This window comes from Lissotriton helveticus, chromosome 9, assembly GCF_964261635.1.
Source record: "Lissotriton helveticus chromosome 9, aLisHel1.1, whole genome shotgun sequence".
NCBI lineage: Eukaryota > Metazoa > Chordata > Amphibia > Caudata > Salamandridae > Lissotriton > Lissotriton helveticus.
In genome coordinates this window covers 1020190221-1020215878 of record NC_136070.1, presented here as the reverse complement: position 1 = coordinate 1020215878, position 25658 = coordinate 1020190221, and positions in this window count along the sequence as shown.

Here is a 25658-nt window from a genome sequence, read left to right as displayed (position 1 = left end):
CATAATGCTTTGTTGATGGTTCGCATGAACCTTTCGGCCTCACCGTTGGCTTGCGGCCACTGTGGTGTTATGCGGTGATGTCTGATCCCCAGTGTACTCATAAAGTCACGGAATTCACTCCCCTGGAAAGGAGGCCCATTGTCCGTCTTAAGGATCTGGGGACGACCAAACATGGCGAATATTTTGCTCAATATAGGCTGAACATTTCTGAAGCTGGTGGATTCAGCTAACTCCACGATGGGATATTTGGAAAATGAGTCTATGAGAACAACCGTTGTTCTCCCATCTGGGAAACTTCCAAAATCCATGCTAACCCAAGACCAGGGTGTAGGGGCATGTTCCTCTGTGATGACAGGCGCTGGGTTTTCAGGAGTGCTGGTGAGTTGGCACAGTCTGCAGTTCTTTACTAGGGTGTCGATGCTGTTCTCCATCTCTGGGAACCACACTTTCTCTCTCATTCGGCTCTTCATCCGCCGCGTTCCTTGGTGTCCTGCATGCGCTAACATGGTGGCTTGTTCTTGCAAGCTGAGTGGTAGTACTATGCGGCGTCCCCTGAGAATCAGTCCGTTCTTTGCCATGCTTAGTTCGTTGTGAACTTTCCATATTTGGCCTATCCTAGAACGCTCATTCTCTGACCAGTCATTGTTGTCCCTTAAAAATCCATTCCATGTTCCTGTTCGTATGGTGTTTGCCACCTTTTGTAACACTTTGTCTTGAAGGTAATGTTCAATTATCACTGGAATGGACATGGCCTGCGGGCATGCGCTCTGAGCCAGGAGATTGATTTCTTCTTCAAACAGGGTCTCTTGTTCTTCAGGTACCATTCCATCTGCAGCTGGGTGACGGGACAGAAAATCAGCTGGGTTCTTTTCACCAGGTCTGTAAATTAGGTCCATTTGATACTGTTGTATTTGAATTGCCCACCTCTCTATCCTAGGGGGTGGATGTGGAGCGGTTCCTCTGAACAGTGGAATCAGTGGCTGGTGGTCAGTGACTAAGCGAAATGGACATCCTGCCACATATAAATGAAAATGGTAGCAGGCCCATTTCACTGCCAGCGCTTCTCTTTCAATTTGTGAGTACCGGGACTCTGTGGCTGTTAGCGCTTTGCTGGCAAACGCCAACGGGGTCCACACACCTGGCTCTGCTTCCTGCGTCAATAATGCTCCGAGCCCCACCGGGCTAGCGTCGACTAGGATCTCCGTTTTTCTGCAGGTGTCAAAATATGCAAGCGTTGTTGTGTCTAACAGAGCTGCCTTAATTTTTGTAAATGCGTTCTCTTCTTCTGTACTCCATTTCCACGGTGCATCCTTCTTCGTCAGGTTGCGAAGCGGCTCTGCTATGGTGGCTAGGCCGGGGATGAACCGCGCACAATACTGCGCCATCCCTAGAAAACTCCTCACCTCTGACGCTGTGGATGGGGCTGGTGCATGTTTTATAGCGTGTGACTTGCGGGGATCCACCTTTACTCCGTTGTTGTCGAATACGTATCCAAAGAATTCCACTGATTTTTGGAAAAACTTGCACTTTTCTTGATGGAGTGTGACTCCGTGTTCCGATAGTCGTTTGAGTGTTGCGCGTAGTCGCTGGTGGTGTTCCTCACTTGTTTTTGAGTGGATGAGAATATCATCGCTGACGTTCAATACGCCTTGCAATCCCGATAAGATCTCTTTAACAGTGTTTTGGAAAATCTCGGCAGCTGACGAGATGCCAAAATTCAGGCGTTTGTAGCGTCGCAGGCCCAGGTGCGTGGAAAATGTTGTGATATAACGGCTTTCCTCCGCTAGCCGGAGTTGATGATATCCGGCATTGAGATCGAGCTTAGAAAACCATTGTGCTCCGTTGAGGTCAGCTAGAATGTCATCGACTGTCGGTGTAATATGCCTCTCTCGTTTGATTGCCTTGTTCGGCATGCGCATGTCTATGCATATGCGTATCTTCCCAGGCTGACGAGGTTTTTCGGCGATCACCATTGGCGAAACCCATGGGGTTGGACCAGTGACTTTTTCTATTACGTCTTGTTTTTCTAGGTTTTCCAGCTCCTTTTCTACTGCTGCTCTGAGATGGAAGGGTATTCTTCTATGCCTGAGGGCGATGGGTTGTATTGTTTTATCGATATGTAACTTTATTGGCGGTCTTTTGATCATGCCCAATCCTTTGAACAGCGATGGAAATTGCTGTAGTAACTCGTCAACTTGGATGCTTTTGACGGCATTTGCGAATGCAATTAGGTGTAGGTCTTCGGCCGTGTGGCTTCCAACTAGGAGGTCGGCTTCTTTGTCCACCACGTGGAATGTTGTGGTGACTTCGTGTTCTTCCGCTTTTACCTGTACTACCATCTTGCCTCGCAGCGGGAGTGGCTCTTTCCCGCCGTATGTGAATATTCGGACCTTGGATGGAACCAGTTTTGGTTTAGGATCTAAAGCCTTATAGTGCTGGATGCCCATGACATTCACTGTAGCGCCTGTGTCTAGCACCCCGGTTGTCGGGGACCCATCTATGACTATGTTGCACTTGGGTTGCGGCCGTCGTCTTTGTTTCAGCTCATTTGTGAATGAAACGAAGTAGCACTCACCATCTTCATCTTCCGAGGAATCGTCGAGCCTGTCACACCTTTGGTATGTTGATTTGACGCTTCGTGGTGATTGTTCAATTTCCAGCTGGCGGATCGCCCCAGATAGTGACTTCCTCCTGAACGATCCTCTTCCTCGGCCTCTTCCTCGGCATACGCTGGAGAAATGATTCGGGATCCCGCAGTTTGAGCAGGTCTTCCCGCGTGCTGGGCAACTCCCTGCCTCATGTGCTTCACGCCCACAGTAGCCACATTGTGGTTGTCTCTGTGTTCTGGTTGGCCATCTGCCTCTTCCACCTCGGCTGGATTTGCTGATTGCATCAACCCTTTCTTCCTTGATTGTCGCTCCGTTGTTCGCGTTGGCGTTCAAGACTGCTTCCATTGCTGAGGAGCGTGCATCCGACAACTCATACGATCTTGCCAGTAGGAGGATTTCCTCTAAGGTGATCTTTGGTTGGCGGAGGATCAGCGTCCTTAGGGGTTTGTTTCTGCACCCTTGTATGAGCTGGGCTGTGACTTCTTTATTCGAATCATCCTCTGCGCACGTGCTGACCAGTTCACGTAGGCGGGCGTGGAATGCATCCATGCTTTCTCCTTCCCTTTGCCTGGACTGCCTAAATTTGAATCTCTCATAGTGTGGGTTAAGTTGAGGATCAAAGTGTGCATTTAGTGCTTGCACTGCGGCATCGTAGTTGTTCGATTCCCCAGTGTTCGGGAGGTGTGCAAATACTTTATATATTTCTTCACCACCAAAGTGAAGCAGTAGTGAACGCTTCACTTCTTCATCTTTTTCCCTGGTGGCTATAAAATAGTTATTTAGTCTCCCTAGCCATGTAGCCCACCTAGGTGCCGCCGTCGACGGGTCCGCCAGTCCACTGAATGGTGGTAATGCTTGCACTTGCGCATGCGATGAGTGTTGGGTTGGTATCGGCGCTGGTACGTGTTGTTGGGGTGGAGGCTGCACTGCTGCATTTTGTGGAAGCGCAGCATTACCTGCATTACCTGAATGGCCTCCTCTCACGTTTTCCTCTGGCAGGTCAGACATTGTGGGTGCCGATGTGCCCTTTTGGCTTTAGTGTGATGCCTTTCAAGTGATTGTTGATGCTTTGCCAATGCTTGTTGGATTGTTTGTTGGTTTTGCTAGTGCTTGTTGGCATTAATGTGTCCCTCTGTTGTGTAATTTTTTCAAGATATGGCTGCCAACTGTCTGTTTTGCTTCACACTCTATTGTTTTTGCCAATGTTTTTTTTTTTTTTTAAACTGTACGTTTTTCCTCTTCTAGTAATGTGCCTTGGGCAGCTGGGGTTTCTGTACACTTGAAATCGGCTTCGCCGATGCTTTTCCCCGTTTGCTGTTGAAAGCGCTGCTCCGCGCTCGTGTTCCTGTCAGTTTCTGCGTGCTTGGGGCCTAGTCGGGCGCCGGACCTTGCTTCTGCGCATGCGTGTGCTCTGCGCGGCTCCTGAGGCGTTTCTGGGCCTCACCCTCGTTTTCTCCTCCGCCCGGTGCCTAACGCAGCTCCCGCTCACGCTGCTTACCGGGATGTCTTTCTCGCGTGCCTTCTTCCTTCGTGGGCTGAGGAGCGCCACACAGTCTCGGGTGGGGACAGCTTCGACGCCCTCAGAGAGGACTTCGCATGCCACTCGTCGTTCCGGATCCGGACTCGCCACAGACGTCGCCTGCAGGTAGGGATATGTACGATCCCGCCCTCGTCCGCCAAAATGTAGGGGCCGGCTATCGCTGAGGGGCAATGATAAAAAGGGACACTGACACAACTATAAGTTTGGTTGGACAGGAAGTCCCGAGCGACTTCCTCCCGTTTATTTATAGCCTTCCGGCCACGCCTGGCCTGAAGGTGTTACAATGTGTGCAAGTGGTTCCGGGGCTCAGCCGAGACCCTCGGACCACTAGAACGCTACACTCACTATCAATATTTCACATATGTAAAGAGCACATGGGAGGTAGCAGTGTTGGCTAGGATGACTAGATGGCCACCCGGCGTTGGCCAGGGGCAGAATTGCTTCCAGGATACTGATCTGCCAACAATCTCTAACACCACCTAGTACACCATCTTAAATGTAAATGTAAATGTAGTATACTTGTAAAGCGCACAGCTGCCCCAGCAACGGGGCGTCCCGGCGCTGTATAACTCTGGGGAACCCGTCCTGGCTTTCCCTGTGGGATGGTCCCTTGCTGGGAGTCCCCAAGGTGGAGCCAAGCATCCCCGGAATTGGTGGGGCCGTTGTGGAGATTAGGCAAGCTAATGCCCACAGTTGCCAAGTGGAACCCCTGATTAGAGTAAGCACCGAAGCGAGAATTATCAAGTCCGCTGACCAAGGTCCATGACCCTGCCGCGTCGGGAATTGAACCCTGGTCCCGGGCTGACTTCTGCTCTCAGGCCTGCTGCCTCTAACCAGTGAGCCACACTACTCCACAAGTATACTACATTTACATTCCAGGGTGGGATTTGTACTGAAAGCAAAACTTTTGTAATGGACTAGTACTAGGATCAGTGATTCCATACCGGCCCCATCACTGGTCTCCTCAGAAATGCCCACCAAGAAATCACACATTGCGCCGTCCCCAGAGCAAATAAGCTCATGCACATTTTCATTCCACATACCTGAGAGTAGATGTTTTCTTGTTTAACATGCATTCTGAACCTTAGCCAAATTCTGATATTTTCTCAGCGCAAATATGTGCTCCCCATACAAAATGTAGCTGGGGATGCTTTTTGTGCTAAGAAACAGAGCTAAATGCAAGAGAACATGTATAGCGAGCAGATGCTTGTTCTCACTAAATGTGCTTCTGTGTAGGAATTTTCTCAAAATGTATCCTTAATCACACAAGCTGGTGTAACCTCCTTATTATCCATATTTCGGTGCCAATGAGTAACACAGAATTACCAAAATTACTACGATTACTCATCATAATTGGAATTCTGCCATGGCCTGCCCCTCACCCAGCAGGGAGAAAAGCGGAACTTGGTCCACATTCCTGGTTTCAGTAGCATAATGTCTTGGCGATCTTCCTTCTTTTGATGATATGGTGCTATTGAACTGAGTTTGGGGTTCATACTCCCACATTTATTGTCCAAATCCATATACAGATGTTATTTAGGGCCTCATTTACATTAGGGCGGATGGCCCGCCATTCCGCCATGGGAATATTGTAATGAGCTTCCTCCACATTGTGGAGAGACTGGCCGCCCAATTTATAAATGAATGCCAAACAGGCAGCAACTTATAAAATCATTGCCAGGAACCGCTATTACGGCGGTTCCTGCCAATAAATATTACCCTGTGCTACGGGGCTGTATCAGCAGGACGTAGCCCTGTAGCATATAGTAATTGTTTTTTTATTTACAAATGGGATAAAGGGGTAAAGAAAAAATATAATGTTCCCCTCACTATTGAAGTCATCTCCCATGGTAGGGGGAAGTCTCATAATGGTTTTACTGTTCCTTAGTGACAGGTTTTACCTGGCGGTAAGAAACATAAAAATGTATTACATGTCTGTCCATATAAATTGTGTGGAAGAACATAAAAGCACTATTAGGTGTGGGAAACAGAACACTAGACTGACAAAACATTTCTCAGAACTACAACACCAGGCAGACTCCCTGACCTGGACGGTAATTGACAAACCTAATCTCTTCCCTACCACACCTGACCGCACACTCAAGCTTTTACGCATGGAACAACGATGGGTGTTCAGGATGGGCACGTCCAGGGTGGGACTCAACAATGAGATCCCGTGGTTATCACTGACATGACCATCTTCTCTAAACCAAGACTTTTATGCTACATTTCTTCACTGCAGATTTTCTTTACTTAAGAATCCGATGAGCTCAAATAATTTGCTGATTGCTGCACCTGTGTGCCTTGAATACCCCCCCCAAGATTCTACTCTGTATATTTATTATAATTTCCCCCCATCAGCGCAATTTCATATTGACCACATCTGGCGCGCCAGACTTGGTATGTTCCATAGGCTGTCATTGTATATACATTGAATTTGACATGCTACGTTTATCCTATTGCAGTCTTGATCCTTTAAACGGACTTTCCATCCTATTAGTCACCCTGATAGCCTCACATACCGCTCACGTACCGCTAGCGTGCATTAGGTGGTTTATTGCGTGCGATCCTTTGCACGCATTTTTAATTATCTCAAACTCCTTTTTTACGTCCAAATCCAGCGTGTTACTGCTTCTGTTAATTGTTGCAGTTTTTGTTCTGGTTTGGTCTTGTCAGGATCACGGTGACGTCACGTCCCATGATCCGTCATGGTGTTACTACAACTCCTATGACTATGACCCTCTGCAGTCAGAAGTGCTTCCTTAAGAACCACTGCTTCCAGGTCATTCGGCAGTTCCTGTTGGTTGGACAGACGCCGTGGCCCACACAGCAAACTTTTTGTGGTAAGTGTCTTATACGTTTGTCGATACTTGTAGCTTGCTCGTCAGAGCCTTGTCTTTGACTTGTCTATAGACTGACCGCACTCTGGATGGTTTTCTCGACTTCATGCGGCGCTATATATTTTTCAGCTCACTTATAGCCTACTATCGAGCCCGTTATGGTTGTCTGAGCCAGTTCTTCGAATCCTATCGATATGTGCGTTTTTGTGCCTCTCATGCCCTCTTAGGGAGTCCGGATCCCTAACGGTGAGCGGTTTAACATCGTGCTCTCCTTTACTATTTCCATTACCGGCGAGATGTTAAGCGCATTTCTTGCACCCACATTAACTACTTCAGGTCCCTACTTTTTTACCTTGATACTTAGCAATGTTATGTGGGTGTCCTTTTGGGTCCCAGACTGGTCCCCTACCCTTAAACCCATACCAGAGTTGTTTCAGTGCATCATTGGCTAGGTCTCCTTTTTATCGTTTTGTAGTCTGAGTGTCTACCAGTATATGTTGCACTGTTATTCACCAACACTGCATTATGCGTTGTGGACTATTTTCTTTTCTTCTCTTCAGTTCCTATTTTACGCCACCACTTTACTTTCTATATAGGTTGGCGTTTGTACCTTTTACGAAATAGTACCGGACAGATGTGGTAACTCTATCAACCTAAATAGGTGAGTGCCATAATAATGTTTACTGCTAGCAGACTAACAGTGAATAAGCCAGGCTAAATATGCTTTGGCTTCTACTTGTCGGTAAATGGTGTGACACAGTTTGAGATATACATTGATTCTTGTTTGTTTCCACTACAGGTTTGAACAGTGGATGTGACTGAACACGACAATACCTGGTTCAGTATTGTAGATACCATTGTTTGTTCCCTTTTATAGTTTGCACTATTTGCACCCACTCACTATAGCAGTAGCTGTTCTCTAAAGATCCATAAGAAAGCCTAGACACTTATACAGGTTACTAAGGCTGAAACATGTCGATTTTACTAATGTAGCCATCTCGAATTTGGATAGGCTCATTACACAGTTTATTGTTTTTAATCCTGCCACAGGGGAGCTGAATACATTTTGTTGCTACCTCTGTAGGCTGTTTTAAATCACACACACATAACCAGAACTGCACGTTACTCTTTCCACACACCACGCTCACATAGGGTTGTTAGGACAACCCGTGTGCCCACATTTAAAACATCCCTGAGCTCCCTTCTCGTAGAGAGGAGGTTGTAGCCCACGCCAGAACTAGGTTCTGACATGAGGAGGTACCTCTATGATGAAGCATGACACCACTGGTGTGTGAGGGGAGTTGTCCTTAAAAAGGGATATCCCCTTATATCACTGTCGGTCATTGTGTATCTTGTCTGTTCACACTCATGTTCTACTGACATACCCTGGATCCGTGGGTTCCTTTTTGTGTATGCAATTTATGAGTGGGGATTATACCCACCCTGTTCCTTAAACTTCCCTTAGGCCCCCCTTTTGTGTGTGTTATTGAATGGACATGTAGCCATTTCTCCAATGGCCCTTCTCTCCAGGGCAAATGGAGAAGTTGGGGAACACATAGAGAGAGAATACTCTCCACCGTGGCCAAACTTAAGGTCCGCCTGCAACTAAATTTGGCGGGTGGACGACCATATTGGCCGCTAGGGAACTTCATTGCTGACGTGATGGGGAAACGACCTTTTTAATGAAGGCATTATAACGAAATGCCTTAGTAACAAAACCGGCACCACAACAGAGTCATTACTATGCACGTCTTTCCTACAAATGGCATTACAACTAAGGCTTCCGGTTTTATGGTATTTATTTTTTTGACATGTCCGTCTGTATTTATCCATATTTATTTCGGGTTTTGTGGGAAAACGAAACTGAAATTAGTAAATTTCCACATTTATTTAAGCCGTAAATATGCACTTATGCTTGAATGCCTGCCATGTTTCAAAGCTGTAGACATCTGCAAAAGATAAATCATTACACTTAAAAGGAAATATGCACATTTCAGTATCAACCGTGGCAATATCTACCTCTGTTTTACTAAAATTCCTTTCTTTTTTTAGCCCCCTAACCTATCAATTCACACAGCCATTGGCCTGGCAGTCATAGCAGACAGTATTTAGAATTATTCAAAAAGAAACCCAATTTCCGATTTTATCCACATTTAAAAATAAATACAGACAAGAAAATACATGTTTCCTGTCTGTATGTATCTGTAAAAATCTGTAAAAACGGAAAACAGGGAGCCTTAATTACAACCCATGCCATTACAACCAAAATAATACTAACGTGGCACCGGTGTCGTGAAGTGAAATACTGGTGGTGTTGGTGTTTGGTTTTATTTGACATCGGATTTTAACATGGCAGGAAGACACAGCTAACATTACGGCAGGATGCCCCGTCGGTTACAGCTTACTTGGTGTTGAGGCTCACCCTGTCGCCCATCCATGGGAACCAGCTTGTTCAGAAATGTCCCACCTACACTGACTAACAATGCTGCTTGAGGGTGTGGAGGGGTGGAAAATGCACATGGTGTGGGTCTTAGGGCTTAGTGCAAGGAAAGGGGCGGTTTAAGACTTGAGACGTGAAGGACATATGACCGTACATTTATCAAAAATATGCGCAGATAACAGAAGTGAATAACAAACATAAAAAAATATTACTCACGAACCACATATTCTTAAGGAAGTGTTTACTGTAAACCCTGCAATGGCCCTCCGTTTTCTGAATGAATCAATGAAGCAGGGCTGTGTTCCTAGAGCCTTTAAAAAAGCTACCATAGTTCCCCTTCTGAAAAAACCTGGGGCTGACCCTCTGGCCCTACTCAACTACGGTCCCATATCTCTGCTTCCCTATCTGACTAAGATATTGGAATCAAAATCACAAAAAGAAAAACGGATGATCTAACTGTTATACTGAAAATGTGTGTGAGGAGGTGTATTAGGGGAATGGACAATTTGTCTTGTAATGACGAGAACCCTTACTCACCCAAAGGTGACATGCTTCATCATTGGGTTCCTTCTTGCACACTGTGTCCGCAAGGTACACAGTGTGGGCTACAACTCTCCCACAGGAGAGAAGCGTGAGGTGATGTGCGTCCCCCAATGCAATGGGGAGCGAGGGGCAGAGTGCAAAATAATAATGAAAAGTGAATTAAAACTAACTCCGGGTAGACAAGTATGTCATGTTGGCATTGTGCTTTCATTGGAAACTGACACATGGCCTACTTCTGTACCTATGCTGAAGATAGAAAGAGATTGTAGGACCTAGGAAATATTTCAATTGCACTTGGAAAGTGTAAATCTCCCATTGGGTAATTTAATGTAACACATTTTTCTTCAAGTGCACGTATCATGTATAAAAAAGTCTCGTTATATACCAGCGGGAGACTGGTTTGAATGGAAAATATGTCACTAAGAGACATTTTCTGCTCAGTCCCATCCGTTACCTTGCTAGACTGTTTTATGTGTAACACACTCCTGGGTAAAAATAAGTGACACAAGATACCGGCAAACCACATCTCTATACTAAAGAGTAATTTTATGAAATATTCATGGAATTTTAAGATCACTTGATCGAAAGATCTCCTAGATTTTACACACTTCTAGCCCCAGGCATCCATTCAGAGACCCGGGCCATTGCCTACAAGAATGGGGTTCATGGCCTCCCTCCCTGTAAACAGGAGACATATACGTGTAGGAGAGAAAGAAAAACATAGAGGGAGTGCTGCAGACTGACAATGAGATAGTGAGAGATGTTATGTTGCACTGTAGGGATAATTGAGGGAAATGGGAAGAAACATTGTGTTGCATAGGACTGATATGCCATCATTCTAACCCGGGCCTGGCCTGGCCAGCAGCCAGCAGTCTAATACTCATATCTGCATGGTCCAACAGTAACTGCAGCATGAGTCAAACATCACAAGAAAGAGTTTGTCTGCCTTTGGAAGCTTTCAGATTGTATGCAAAAGTCTCAAACTGTGTTTAGCTCAGCCAAGCATTGACCCCCAAAGTTTTGGCACGTGAGCCGGGTTTGGGCATTAGAAATCCTGATTTGCCATGGGAAAATATGACACATAGAAGTTATGGGTGACAAAGAAACAGGTAGGTAGGTAAGTATTTTATTTGTTGATTAATTAAAACCATTATAACAAAAAAAAGAAAACAAATACTAGTCTAACACAATGACTAAATAAACGTAAAGGGATAGAGTGCATAAATTGAGATCGAAAACCATTGATTAACATTTTCCAGTTAGGGATTATAGTACTGCAGATATTTTCACCAGTTTGATAACATTCTAAAAAATCCAAAATACAATACAAAGAAACAGAATTATACAGTCTCTGTGAACCATAAATGGTTGTGAGAGCGGGAGTGAAGCCAGAGATAGTGCTTAGGAGGGAGGATCCATAACCTCAAATATGGGTGGACCAGACAGGCCTTTTTCTTCAGCAACCCTGCATATAGTTAAGTGTGTATGGTGCTCACACATCATCCTTGCTCCTCGACCCACGCACAGTCTCTCTTACCTCTGCCTTTGTCTCTATCTCGTATAAGGCTTTGAGCACCACATAAAGCCCACCGGAATTTGCAAGGAGATACATCCCACTTGTACAAAGGCATACTTGTCTTTCTTACAGCATTACAAGAGGAGCTCACACACTTTAAAAGTCTGGATTAGAACATTTGGAGATAAATAATAAACACTTCAAAATACAGGATCCAAAAGAGAGAAACATTGTGGACTTCAGAGGCACAGACTCCAAATGTGCTAGACATTAGAATTTTGCTGCTAAATACCCTCTTTCTTTCTGATATTTTAGCAAGCTTTGCGTACCGTCAATAAATTGTAGATAAATACATGCAGACAGATTTGGAGCAGGGTAGTTTTGAAGGATTGCCCAAAAATGATAAATCCTCCATGTGCAGCCAAAGTGATGCTAAGCTGATTTGTGGCTCGTAAAGCAATGCAGTGTCACATTGGAGTGCGTCATGCATCAAAAATCCCTTAAAAAGCGACGCATTGGAAGAAAACAATTTCTATACCTCAAAAGGGAGAGATGTAGTAGGTGGCGTAGGCAGCAGTGGTCAGGACCACAACCACAACACCAGCCAGGATGTCCAGACAGAACGCCAGGGGAAGAGGAAGAGTAATTTCAGTGAAGAGGGGAATAACATTCTAACAACAGAGGTGAGAAAGCATGAACAGCAACTCTTTGTCACCTCCAAATTGCCATTAGGGATAGTAAGGGGCCATTAGCAGTCCATAATGAGAGAGAAATAACAGTGTAGGGCAAACTAAAAGGACAGTGCTAGAGTGAAAGAAGGACTGGCATGATTATAAGCGCAGTACCAAGGAGAAACTTGCCAAGAACCTAAGGGCAACTATGCTGACTGGAGGAGGAGGAGGACTTGAGGACCAGGAGGAGGTGGACCCCTTGGAGGAGCAGGTAGCATCAGACATCCCAGCACAGTTGGTGGCGGGAGTGGCAAGACAGGACATTGCTCGCTTTGCGGACCAAGACCTACAGGGTAGGTGGCAACAAGGGACAATATGCCAATAAATGTCATGCTGTGCAGCGCAACAAGCTACCTTCCTGTACTGTACTGAGTGCAAGGTCAAGTCAAATATCTTTATTCGATTGTTTGCATTTGACAATCATAAAAGTGCATTTCATAGCATAAACATTTGACACAGAAAAAAATAATAAAATAGAATATTTCAAAAAAAGCGACGGGCACAAGCGAGATAACTAGTTAAAAAGTGTAAATATACAGTTGGATAAAAGTAATATACCTATCAGTAGCATAATTTATTAACCTTCCATACTTTTCCTGAACTTAAATGCTAATTTTAAAAAGCTACATAAAAACATAGTGCATTCAGAGTTTAACATTTAAAGGTAATAAAGTGTTGGTCTGATTTGTGCAAAATTCAGCTTTAAAAGGAGAGGTTTTAAAAACAATTTACGAGGGACTGTATAATAAGAGCAGATGAATAAAAAGTGTACCAGATCTTGCGGAGACTTATTGTCGCAGCCGCAAGCTGGCAACACTTGGCCTCTATGAGCCCCACTTGGTACAGCTAACAATAAGTGAAACAGGTCAAAGCGAAACCTTGTCAGCAAAAAACGTTCGTAACCAGACATGGGCCAGGATAGGTAGGGTTCCATTTGTGGGCAGGTTTTTGTCAGAACATGCAGCCTCACACTGCTTTTCTTGAGCTCTCTTTCCTCCCTAGCTAGGTACCTAGATGACATAAGGGTGTTCTTCACATAGTTTACATCAGGTTTAGTGATTGACTCTGGGGCTAGGAAGAGGTCCAGCCGTCCCATTTCGAGAAAACATCTTCTGACATAACTTATCCATGGGATCTTGTACCTCCCTTCCCACGATAGTGCTTCGTGTAAGATGTTTCTGGTGAGGGGTATGTCTGTATTCAGCCAGCAATTTAGCCAACACAGCAAAGGATTTGCAGCAATTCTGTCGCTTAAAAAGGGCATGCCTAGTTCTTCATGGACTGAACAATTTGCCGTTCCCCTTGGGACCCTTAGCACTTGTTTTAAGAAGTTATTTTCAGTAACCTCAAGGTCGTCTAGAGGAACAAAGCCCCATAATTCACTCCCGTAACACGCGACAGCCGTGCTTTTGGCTTGGTATAGCTTCAGCAGGGCAGCCATTGGGCTATTTCCCATTTTCCTTGCGAAATCTATTATTGCTGCATTAGCCCGCACTACTTCTCCCTTCTATTTTCGTACCGCTGGTGCCCACGTTAGTTTGTGATCAAAAAGAACACCAAGGTATGAAAAGGTCTTGGTTATCGTTATTTTTTCACCGTTGACTGAGTAAGGGTATAACTTTCTGGGGCCTGATCCTGTCATCATGGCGAAAGATTTCGAATTGTTGATGCTCAGGCCTTGAGAGTTCATGAATACGAGTAAGGAGTCTAGCAGGGTTTGGAGGCCAATTGCGGTTCTGGAAATTAGGACGGCGTCGTCCGCATATAGCAGGACGGGCACGCCCTTCCTTCCTATGTATGGATAATCTGTACCGGTTTTTAATAAATGCTCCTCCAAATCATTAATATAAAGATTAAAAAGAAACGGGGCTAAAATACACCCCTGTCTGACTCCCCGATTTATCCTAAAATCCCTAGTTACTTTCATGTCTTGGGTATAACGGACATTTGCTCTTGTGTCCTAATAAAGGTCGGCCAGAAAATGTATTAAGTTTTGCTCCACCCCCATTTTTTGCAGGACCTCCCAAAGCCTACCTCTGTCAACGCAATCAAAAGCGGACGATAGGTCCATAAAGGCAATATGGATGGTCCCTTTTCTGGCCATGGTGTATTTACCATTTATTAGGTACAGATTCAGACATTGAGGTATAGTTGAATGGCCTGGTCTGAACCCGTATTGTATAGGCGACATTATGTTATTTTCATTTGCCCATGCTACCAGTCTATTTAAGATTATACCCCCCACCACCTTAGCAACTGAGTTAATCAGGGAAATAGGTCTATAACATACTGCACTGTTTCGGTCGCCCTTCTTAAAAACGGGCACTATGGTTGAGGACCCCCAAGACTTGGGGCAGCCAATTAATGCTCCGGCGTTTATTACTGCAGTAAGGACGGGAGCCCATAGGTGGATGTTGGATTTAAATAAATCAGGGGGGAGGACGTCAGGGCCAGGAGCCTTATTGCAGGTTAAACCCCGGATCTCCTTCTCTACCTCTCCGGCTGTAAAGCACAGCCGAGCTTTCTCAGAAGTTTTAAAATCAAATTCCGCTTGTGGCTCATCACTTTTAAAAATTGCACTAAAATGGGACACCCACTCTTCCTCGGGGATATTAGTTCCAGGCGAAGAATTACTGGGATCATCAAACAATGGCTTATTAATAATGTTCCAGAACTTAGAGCTATTACACAGGACTGTGGGGTCGAGCAGAGACTCCCAGGTGCGTGCTTTTACTTCTCTTTTCTGGAATGCCAGAGTTGCCTTATATTTAGCTCTCAAGATCTTTATGAGGGCAAAGTCTCTTGGGTTAGTCTTTAATGCTTTTTTAAGATTTCGCCCGGCCTTTGAACATGCTTGATCAAACCATCTAGGTTGGCAATCAGACTGGCCCTTCGCTGGTATAGTTAACATTTGACCAACTCGTTGTACCACATCAGAGAAGGCATTTAGAGTCATTTCGGGCGATGTGGTTGGGGAGACACAAAGTCCAAGTTCTTGGCCGCAACTGATGTTAATTGAGCTGTACAAAGTGTCACTGTTCACCATTGACCATTTCAATCTGCGATTTCCGTTTATTGACTTTAAGGACCCACAATCTTTGCGCGTCTTCCACTGTTCAAAAATACCTCCTCCTACTACGATGGAAATGGGGTTATGGTCGCTGTGGATACTTATTTGAATTTGAAAGTCAGAGGCTAAATGAACAAGATCGCTGGAGAGTAGAATATGGTCTATGTAGGATCCACGACCTGAGCCTTTATAAGTGGGAACATCAAAGATGTGAGAATCCGCCGTCATGGACATAGCAACAGTTAAATTCCTATCGTCAATTAAGTTGTTAACATGCGTCCCACGCGTCAAGTGGTCAAAATGAAAACCAGACCTGTTATTACAACCTAGGGAGCCGATAGGTGTCATTTCTGGATTGCCACATGGATGCGCGTTAAAATCACCGGCTACTAATATATTTCGGGGCAAACTCGCCGCTTTGGCTTTTAGAAAGTTATGTAGATGGAGGATGTTACACTCCCCTTGTGGAGATACTGCATTGTACAGATTGATCAGGGTAAGTGCCCTTTTACCTCTCCTAAGCTCCAGAGCTTGGAAATGTCTATTTTCAGTTTGTCTATTGGTAACCTTGCAGATGAGTGCAAGACTAATGTATGTTACCAGACCCCCCTTTGATCTTCCACTGTTTGACGGGACTGCTGGTGAGAAAAAACTCTGAAAGCCCTCAATATGTACATTTTCTTCTTCCAACCATGTTTCTTGAAAACACAAAACAGTGAATTTCTTTATGTATGAAACCCATGTTCGATCCTTTACCTTAGCAACTAGTCCAGCTACATTCCATGATAGGAGTTTTATGATGCTAGGTGGTGCATAGCCTGGGTCTGCTGCCTGTATCGTGTATGAGGGTATAGATGGAACTTGATTACCTCTGTCTATCATTACATCTGCATGCACTTCACTGATTGAGAGAGAAAAATTTACCTCACTGGGGGCAGGGTTATAAACATGGGTTATGGGATGTAATGAAATAGACCCATTTTGTAACAGCGTGTTTTTAGGATAATATGCTAGCGGTTCTGTTATGCAGGTTTCTACTGACTCTTGGGTGGGAATTGGTGCACTCTCTAGGTTAATGCTCTTTCTTATATTCGGAAGTACTATCCAATTTAAGGACTCAGGATGGGCAGAGAAGGGCGAGGATGCTGTTTGTCAATCAAGCGCATCCAGGTAGTCAGGAGCATGGAAAGCATCAAATCTATTTGAGATGGGGACCCCATATTGCATATTTAAGTGGTATGGTATAAATAATCTCGTTGTTGTGTGTGGGGTAATATCTCCCTTCTCTCTTGAAATGTTGAAAGATGGTTTTTTGGCCTGCTCTCCCATAATGGTTCCTGCCTTTGGTATGTGGAATCCGATGAGATACCCTGGCCATAATGCCCCGGAGTTCCCTTAATCGGTAATGAGCTACTGGCTCGAGCATCCCCCCCTGACCGTAGGTTGTCTGTGGTTTCATTGTGTTATGTACCGAGGTGTTGGAGGGATAAAAGTAGCTTAGATGCATCGTACGGATCAGGCTATTTGTCACACCACTTTTCCAGCTAATAATAAAGTTAGCCGCACGCCTATCTCCAAAATTTACCACAATACAATCACCCTCAGTTGATTTGAATCTGGTTCCCACCCAATCTACCCTTCTCACATGGGAAATGTGTCCATTTATATGATGGGGGATCGGTCTGTGTGTGGTCAGCCAGTGGCTCACCTTATTTTTTAATTCCACTTGGGATTCTGTCCTTTCACCGACTAGTTTAGGTACACCAATCATAACGATGGTGTATGGGCTAGATTCAGGGGGGAGATTTATATAGAGTGGTCTTTTAGATGCCGCTGGTTTTAACGGTTTATCCCCTACTGTATTTGTGGTTATAATCAGATTTGGGGTTTTACTATGACACGGCGGCTCAATGTGAGTTGTAACTGGTTTGGCGGGGGAGCCCTCAGTGGCCCATTCGCTTTCATCATTATCAGTTTCAGACAGAATTGGAGCACTAATCGGGGTTTTGGCCACTATAAGTGATGCATTGGCGGCTGCATAGGGATTTATTTGTGGATTTGTAGGGATTATAACACCCTCGTGGTTTAGCAAAGGTTGTTTAGTAGTGGCATTTTGTGTAACTCTCTTGGCCCGCGCATTTTTAGTGCTAGTTGAGCCAAGAGAGCTGCTTGCTGGCACAAAAGCGGAAGTTGATTTTGGTGCTTTCAGTATTTTTAGCATACAGGAAGATGCATCGTTTTGAGCCCTCTCAAATTTCCCTAGTGCCTTCTCAATGTTGATAAGTCTCTCGTTGATAGGCAACAGGAGAGACCTGACCAGCGTTTCTATTTCACTCAGGAGAGATTTATTAGATGTTAATGACTCGTCTATCTGGCTTGGCTGCTGCTGTGTTACCGTGTTTGTTTGCACCGGCCGATTTTTGCTTAAAGATGAATCTGGGCCTTCACTAGATGGTATGAAGGCCGGAGTTGCTGTATTTATAGCACGTTTAGCCAGTCTAAAATTTGACCAGATGTCCTTAGCTAAGTGTTTCTGTTTGGTTATTGGACAATAAATTTTCCTCATAAAGGGTGTTGCTTTATGTTTTTTCCTGCGTTGCTGCTTTACAATTGGGGTGGCACAACTATTATTAGGGATAGGTTGCGTTGTAGGTGATAAATCCCCCACAGGTACATCCCCTGGGACTAGAGAGACTGTGGGCGGAACACATGTAATCTCGCCAGAATTACTGATCCTGATAGGACTACTATCCCTGCTATTTACTAAGAAAGGTGAAAACAGATCTGATGGAGTATTGTCTCTAGTTTGGGAGCTTGGGAGCCCCGTAAACGATAACATTAATATTGACTCTTGGGAGTTCAGTGTGTTGTCCATAATATTTATGTTGTTAGTTGTATGCTGTGAAAGATCGGGAAAGCACAGATCTGGAGTTACAGAAAGACGTCTCTCAGTATTTTGTATGGCATCTGCCACTACGCCAATCGTCTTCTGGAGCATAAGATCGATAGCGGTTAAAGTTGGTAATGGCGTATTAGAGACATTTTTAGTTCTAGTTGTAGATCTCGTAGTCACTGAAGTTTGCCTAGTGTTCGACATCCTTTAGCTAGCAATGGTATGTGGTATCTACTAGGTTACAATTTAATTGCCAACTGTAAAATGTGATAATAGCAAAGTTCACCTTGGATGATATATACGGCAGAAGATGTCAGGGAGGTGGCCCGTCCCCTGAGGGCCACAGAGGGCCCGGCCTTTGCCCGGCTTAGCCCGGCGCGGCCCCGCGCGCTCCCGCGACGCGGTAGGTTTAAGCCGTTTAGGAGCGCCTCCTGGCGTGTTCCGCCTCTACGCGACTTCCGGTCGCGGAGGCCGCTGGGAGTTGTAGTTACACTCTCCCCCTCGCTGCGGCAGCACTGATGGAAGGAGGCTGCGGTGGGGGGAGGTGACAGGCAGCGGTGGAGCAGCGGCGAAGGCGGCAGTGCTGAAGATTCGTGAAGGGCTCTCTGGCAGGTTAGGTCGGTGGTTTTCCAAAGGTGACAAAAGAGATCATGCAGGCACCCGCTCCACAGCAGGTGTAAGCCGTTTATGAGCGCCTCCTGGCGCGCTCCGCCTCTACGCGCCTTCCGGTCGCGGAGGCCGCTGGGAGTTGTAGTTACACTCTCCCCCTCGCTGCTGCAGCACTGATGGAAGGAGGCTGCGGTGGGGGGAGGTGACAGGCAGCGGTGGAGCAGCGGCGAAGGCGGCAGTGCTGAAGATTCGTGAAGGGCTCTCTGGCAGGTTAGGTCGGCGGTTTTCCAAAGGTGACAAAAGAGATCATGCAGGCACGCGCTCCACAGCAGGTGTAAGCCGTTTATGAGCGCCTCCTGGCGCGCTCTGCCTCTACGCGACTTCCGGTCGCGGAGGCCGCTGGGAGTTGTAGTTACACTCTCCCCCTCGCTGCGGCAGCACTGATGGAAGGAGGCTGTGGTGGGGGGAGGTGACAGGCAGCGGTGGAGCAGCGGCGAAGGCGGCAGTGCTGAAGATTCGTGAAGGGCTCTCTGGCAGGTTAGGTCGGCGGTTTTCCAAAGGTGACAAAAGAGATCATGCAGGCACCCGCTCCACAGCAGGTGTAAGCCGTTTACTGAGTGCAAGGGAAAGGGGTGGAATTTCTCACATGTCCAGTCATACATCACATAAATGTAAGTCATACTACCCAGTTACATGTTTTACAGCTGAGTCTAGCTCCATCAAGTTTGTCCAGAACATGTGTAATATGCAGCACCAGTCCAGGTTCTCCCTTGTGTACTGGGACATGTAGTAGAATGTATAACATAAGTGACCAGGACTACAAGTCCCACAATGGAAAGCAAAAAACCTGGATTGGAACTCCACATCATGCATGGACACGTGAACCCTGCAATCCTGACTGTGACAATGCAGGCCTACTTGCGCCATGAGGCTAGTGTGTCTGTCTCATGCCTATGCAGCCAAATCTGGACAGTAAAGCACTGGAATGGAATGGGGTTGCCAGAGGTTTAACTCCTCACCTGGGGTTCAGGTGTGGTGTATGTTAAGTATCACAACATACGAACATGCAAAGAGCCATGTGTATAGTCACTAGCATGAAACTGCATTGCACACTGCTGTCCCAACGTGCAGGGTGGAGAGCTCACAGGTGTTGGCTGCCATGATAGAGACCACCCTACCTCTTGTCAGGTACATATTTATCTTGCGAGTGGGTGTGAATGGAAGTGATGACCATGAGTGTTTGTAGGAAGAATAGATCTTTTGTGAGTCTGGTGGGCCCCTGGTTCTGTAATGCAATATAGGTGTGGCTGAGCACATTGAACTGGTACTGAGTCTGAATGGAGAGACATTGCATAGCAAGGAGGTGAGACGTGACGTGTGTACTTCAAGGTAGTCTGAGTGATACTCATGCACTGCAGTGTCTGATAGTGTCACCCTTGTGATGCAGCTTGGAAGGGATGCTATAGAAGAGGGCATTGGTGTACTACATCCTACATGTGATGTGGACTTGGGAGAAGATATAGCATGTCTCAGGAGGGACTTGGAAAGAGAAATGTGTGACTATGCCACATATATTAAAGGAGGTGGATGTTAAACAGGGAATTGTGAAATGACAAGATGAGATAGGTTTCCATGCCGATGGCCAGGTCTTAGGGATGGTTGGAGGGTGAAGTGTATGGGCCTAGTTGTGTGGCCAACCTGGGTAGGTACATGTCGCAGAATATCATTACTACTAGCATGTGGGGCACAGCTTGAGCCATAGTCCTCCGATATAGGCAGCCATGTTTGTTAATTGCAAATGGTGACTCACATTGGGGGTGTTGGTATCACATGAGAGTCAAAGTATGATCTGTGTGCCATCATTGTGTGACAGAAAGCTGAGTCCCTGGGTATACTAGAGGAATGGTAGAGGAGTCATGTACAGGCACAAGTGAGTGGGGCTGAGTGGAGCGATGTGTGATACTCTGCAGATAACCAAATCCGTCAATGACAAAATGGGGCGAGCGACAATGGTAGCAATCTTGCTAGTTTGACTGGGACTATCCCCTCAGACTTGGTACACAGTGCCAAAGGTTCAGAACTATGGCGACAACTGTATGCGTACTAAAATCACATGAGAATAAACAAATAGGAAACCCATGGTAATTTCATTCCCTTACACATCCCTGCAGTGTAACAAGTTTGCTAGTAGTGTAGAGGTGTGTGGATCAGTGTCAAATATGAGCCCTTAGCCACATGAATGCATAAAGTGCATGCAAGACAGCACAACAAGGCAGACTGGTGTGGTGCAGTGTGTGTAAGGCAGACTGCTGGATCAAAAACAATACATGATCCTGTAGTGTAGTTCCTATCTTCCCAATAGGCTCTGCGCATTGGAATAATACCTACAGCAGTAAAGGCCTAGGCCAGACGTTAACTAGGTCTACTACTGTCGATACTAGACTTAAGTTTTGGGTTTGCCAGCGTAGCTCAGAGTTCGCTAGAAACTTTCTCGAATGTTCAGGAAAGAATTAACTCCCCTGATTAGACAAGAAGGGATTTAGTTTCTGACAACCATAGAACATGACAACTTTGCTCTCCCCTAATCAAGAGTGTATCTCCAGAGTCGTGTGAGCACAAGGCAATTATTTTACTCAGTCAGTACGTGCATTCTTAGTCTCATCAGATTGTAGAGAAAAGGAAGAGACGGGCGTGTTCAATAAAAAGGTGTTATTTATTGATCAGTCTCTTTTCTCGTACAAGAGAAATGGATCGATATTATTGCAATACTTATAGTTAAGTAAAGTGCATACATTAAAAGCAATAGTATAAAATAATACTGTAAAAACATTGATATGGTTTCTGAGCCATATGATGTTTAAAATGATTAAAATATATTTACATACACATGTACATTTGACTAAACGTACTCAACTGGTGTTTCTAAATACGCCTACCCCGTGTACCTGACCTAAGTCTAATGCGTGGGCGGGAATAGAAAGTTACACTTTAAGTTAAGTTTGTTTTTGCCAAGTGAATAACTAAAGAATTCTCTGTGAGGGGTTATTCAGCTCTGTACCTGGAAGTTAGGATGAATGAGGAATGGTATCTCTTTCTCTGCTCTCGATATTCCAGGCTGCCTGCGAGGGCTGCCCGAAAGCGCCGGTGCTGGGTCTCTCGGTAGGAGATAGCAGCGCGTCTCTCAGCGCGTCAGGAAGGCGGGGCTGCTGCCAGCGGGGTCTGCTCTGCTTCTGGGCTTCGGCAAGTATGGCTGCTCCGTCTCGTCACCACGCGTGTGTTTGCATAGGGCAAGATCGGCAATATTTATACATTAAAGGTGCCGAGATTGACGTAAGGATGGACATAGATGCGTCAATAAAGATGTCATACGACTTGCTCGTTAGCACATTCTTTTACTGAAGTTCTCTGTGAAATCAAAACAATGGCCGCACGGATTTTCCAGGTTGTCATAGGTTTGATTTGTTATGAGAACGTCGTATGCCTTATCAGGGGCTGGAGGAATGTCGCTTGTCTAATTAGATCTCAAGCGTTATGACCTAATCAGATAACACGTTCCTGTGCCGTAGTGTGACTGCGTCAGATAACGGTATCTGCATCATGGGGGCTTTTCTTGCCTCATGGGCTGACTGTTAGTTACTTGATAGTTAGTTTAACCAGAATAGGGTCAGGAATAGGGGGATCGATTCAGAACCTATAGGAATACATGACACCCACTCCACGCTAACTATGGTCATATTTACTAATCTATGCATAGTATAACATAGTACAACATACTATAGAGTATAGTGTATACCTCACCACCCCAAAATACATAAATGCATTTCGAAATTTTCAAATATACTGAAAAATTGCAGTCATATATATTGTATGCACTTAAGCTATGAATTAAACGCGAAAGTAAACATGCATTTGTAGACATTATTGCTTATTTGGTATATGAGAAATACACATGAAATGGCTCTTAATATGGCTATACCGAAAGAAAGTTCGAGACCATTTCATCACATGATAAAATATTTGTGAACATACCAGCGGGCAACTAAAGTTTATAAAGTATCTAAAAATAGAAATCTTAGTTCTCTAGGAATAGTTTCTTACTTTAAGCAGAAGATAAGTGTCCCGAAAATTTAGTAAAAATAATTTGGGGCTGCTAAAAAATTGCTGTCCGTGAACTGGTGGGAAAAATTGTTCATGTGACTATATTTTCAAAGTTGAAGGCCGAATTCAGGGAACGCCGTGTGCGAGCTTGCTCAAAAGTCTCTATTTCTGTTCTGGAGAGAACATCATATCATTAAGGCTTTCGAAAAAACTGTCAACAGCTTCATGGGAAAGTTCCACTAAGTCGGAAATAGGTGTAACCATGCATTCGTGCGCATGATTGTCTCCATTGACATTCTGATTCGCATTGCTGACAGAAGGTCGTACCTGATTAATGCTGCTTTCATCTTGAACTTCACTACTCTTCAATCGTAGTGGTGAAGACTCCACGAATGCCGTCATCAGGATTGGCAGCCTTTGAGGGCAGCACAAAGCGTGAACCTTGGTAGGAACCAACAATGTATCTGCATCCACTGGCGCATCCGATTGTAGCGTCAGACAGGTGTCTAACACGCATTCTTCTCCGCATAGCAGACATCTCAATACAGGTAAAACACATCTTTGCCACATTGGTCGAAATGATAGAAACCAAGTCATGTTCAGGTCTCTAAGCCGGGATAGTCCCAGGATTTTTGATATCCGGTCCCGGTATCCAATGGCTAGGATTGTATCTTCCATTGTCGCGAGAGTTTGATCTGTGACATGGGTTGCCATAACGAAAAATAAGGACTAAGAATAGGATTCCTGCAATTAGTCCCAGGATCAGGGGACGTCCGCCAAAAATCGAATGGACGAAATCTGGAAAAATACCCAGTATGGCTTTGAATGGTGTTAATGCCATCGAAAATACTGTCTTAAATACTTTTGAGACCCCAGTGGTATCAGAAATATTTAAGATTTCGCTCAGGATTTCCGCGAAATGTACGGGGGAATTAGTCGGTAATAATGTATGTATCTCTGCAGTCGTCCTTGCGACTTGTAGATCATACGTTTCTTTTGATGACGTGAGCCTTGTAGGCGTCTGAAGAAGCACTGTTTTCATTCTGCTTAAAGTATCTATTCGAATAGAAGTAATTTTCAAACTGGGCCATGCCCTTGCCTCCCTGTCTGGAAAGGAGCTGGGGAACAAAGAACGTCCACAGCACTTGACCTTCGCAGTCGTAGTGACTAGATAAGGAGTCCTGGGCATAAGACTACAACATTTGCGGTCTACAATAAGAATGTAACTCCCATTATAGAGTCTTTGAAAGAATGGTTCTATTTCGGTTGCAGGTGCGCCTTGCTGGTGACATGAAAGGTTGTATGAATTCCCTTCACAGGCTCCATGCAAACTAATTCCGTTACACAGAAGCGTGCCGCTTAGTGACATAGCACAATTGTTGCCACTAAGAAACACTTTCTGTCCTTTATTACTGACACATGCATGTGAATAGGGCAGGTTCCAAGTTGTTTTAAGGTACCCCTTTCCCAATCTCTCGTACATGCCAGCCTGTATATATTTTTGGCAGTATTGAAACCTGAAGGTTGAGATTGGAATATTTATGATTCCGTGTATTATCCATTCACTGACAGGTCGTTCTGACATTGTCATTGGTAATCTTTCTAGTTTTTCAATGCTCAAGATTGTATAATCAGCACCCTTTTGCGCCATACCGATTTGTCTATCAGTAAGGTTAAAGATTTGGAATAGTGACGTTGTGTTGATTAAACGCCAAGGCACATAGCCTGAACGCAGATTTTGTAACGTCCAGCCAAGCTGTACAATAGAACGCAATTGTGACTGACCATGTTGTAATAACAGTAAGTCTTGCGATAATATATCGATTGCTGAAGACACAATGCTGTCCAATGAAAAAATTCTGGAGGACAGAGTCATTAACCCATTGTCCACTACAGAAAGTGATTTTTCCAAATTAATACGGTCAATTTCCCGTATTCTCTCTGCTGTTTCAATTTGATTAACCTTCCAGGCCTCATTGTATGCTGCATATACAGAGGCTGCTATGAAACGCTTTTGACGCTGTTTGCGTGGTCCCATTATGAAATCACGCAAGTCAGCACCATCAGTAAGTAAAGTTAGGTGTTGCTTAATTTCAGGCAGTGTGGAAGTTTGTAGCCACTGAAGGCATAATTTGCCCACACTGTAGGTTGTTATTATCCCTGGGTGATGTCTTTGGGGATATCTAGGGTCTGGCCTGGTCATTTTGAACCCCTGTGTTTTATTCAGGAATCTGTCTTGACAGTTATTTGTATCTGTGGGCCAGATCAACCATTGTTTCCAATTAGGATGTGTTCTGTTTTGGTTTAATATATGGTTTACGTCTATCTCTTCATCCGTATCAGAGCTATTGCTAAACATTGTTGGCTTTGGAATAGACGGTTTATTTAAATCTTTGATTTTGGCTAGGCCAAGACAGGTGGTTTGTTGAACAGTGTCATTTAAAAATATCATTTGTTCTGGGATCATGCAAGCTCTAAACAAAGCTTCTAAACCCTGTACTTGCCATTCTTTTGTACCCCAAACACTTTTCAAATCAACATTTTTGTCCCAATAATTAAATCCTAAAGTATTCATTTCCTCGAAGAATGAATCTGAATATATCAACTTTGTGTTGGTTATCATGGTTTTCATCCCTGTCTTGTTTGACAATTTATAATAAAATGTTTCAGCATTACTTGTGTTAAAACCGGAAAAATATGAATATTTGTCGTAAACAGTTCTTGAGCTCCCTTTTGGAGGTGTTGCACAATGTTCCCATTGATTATAGT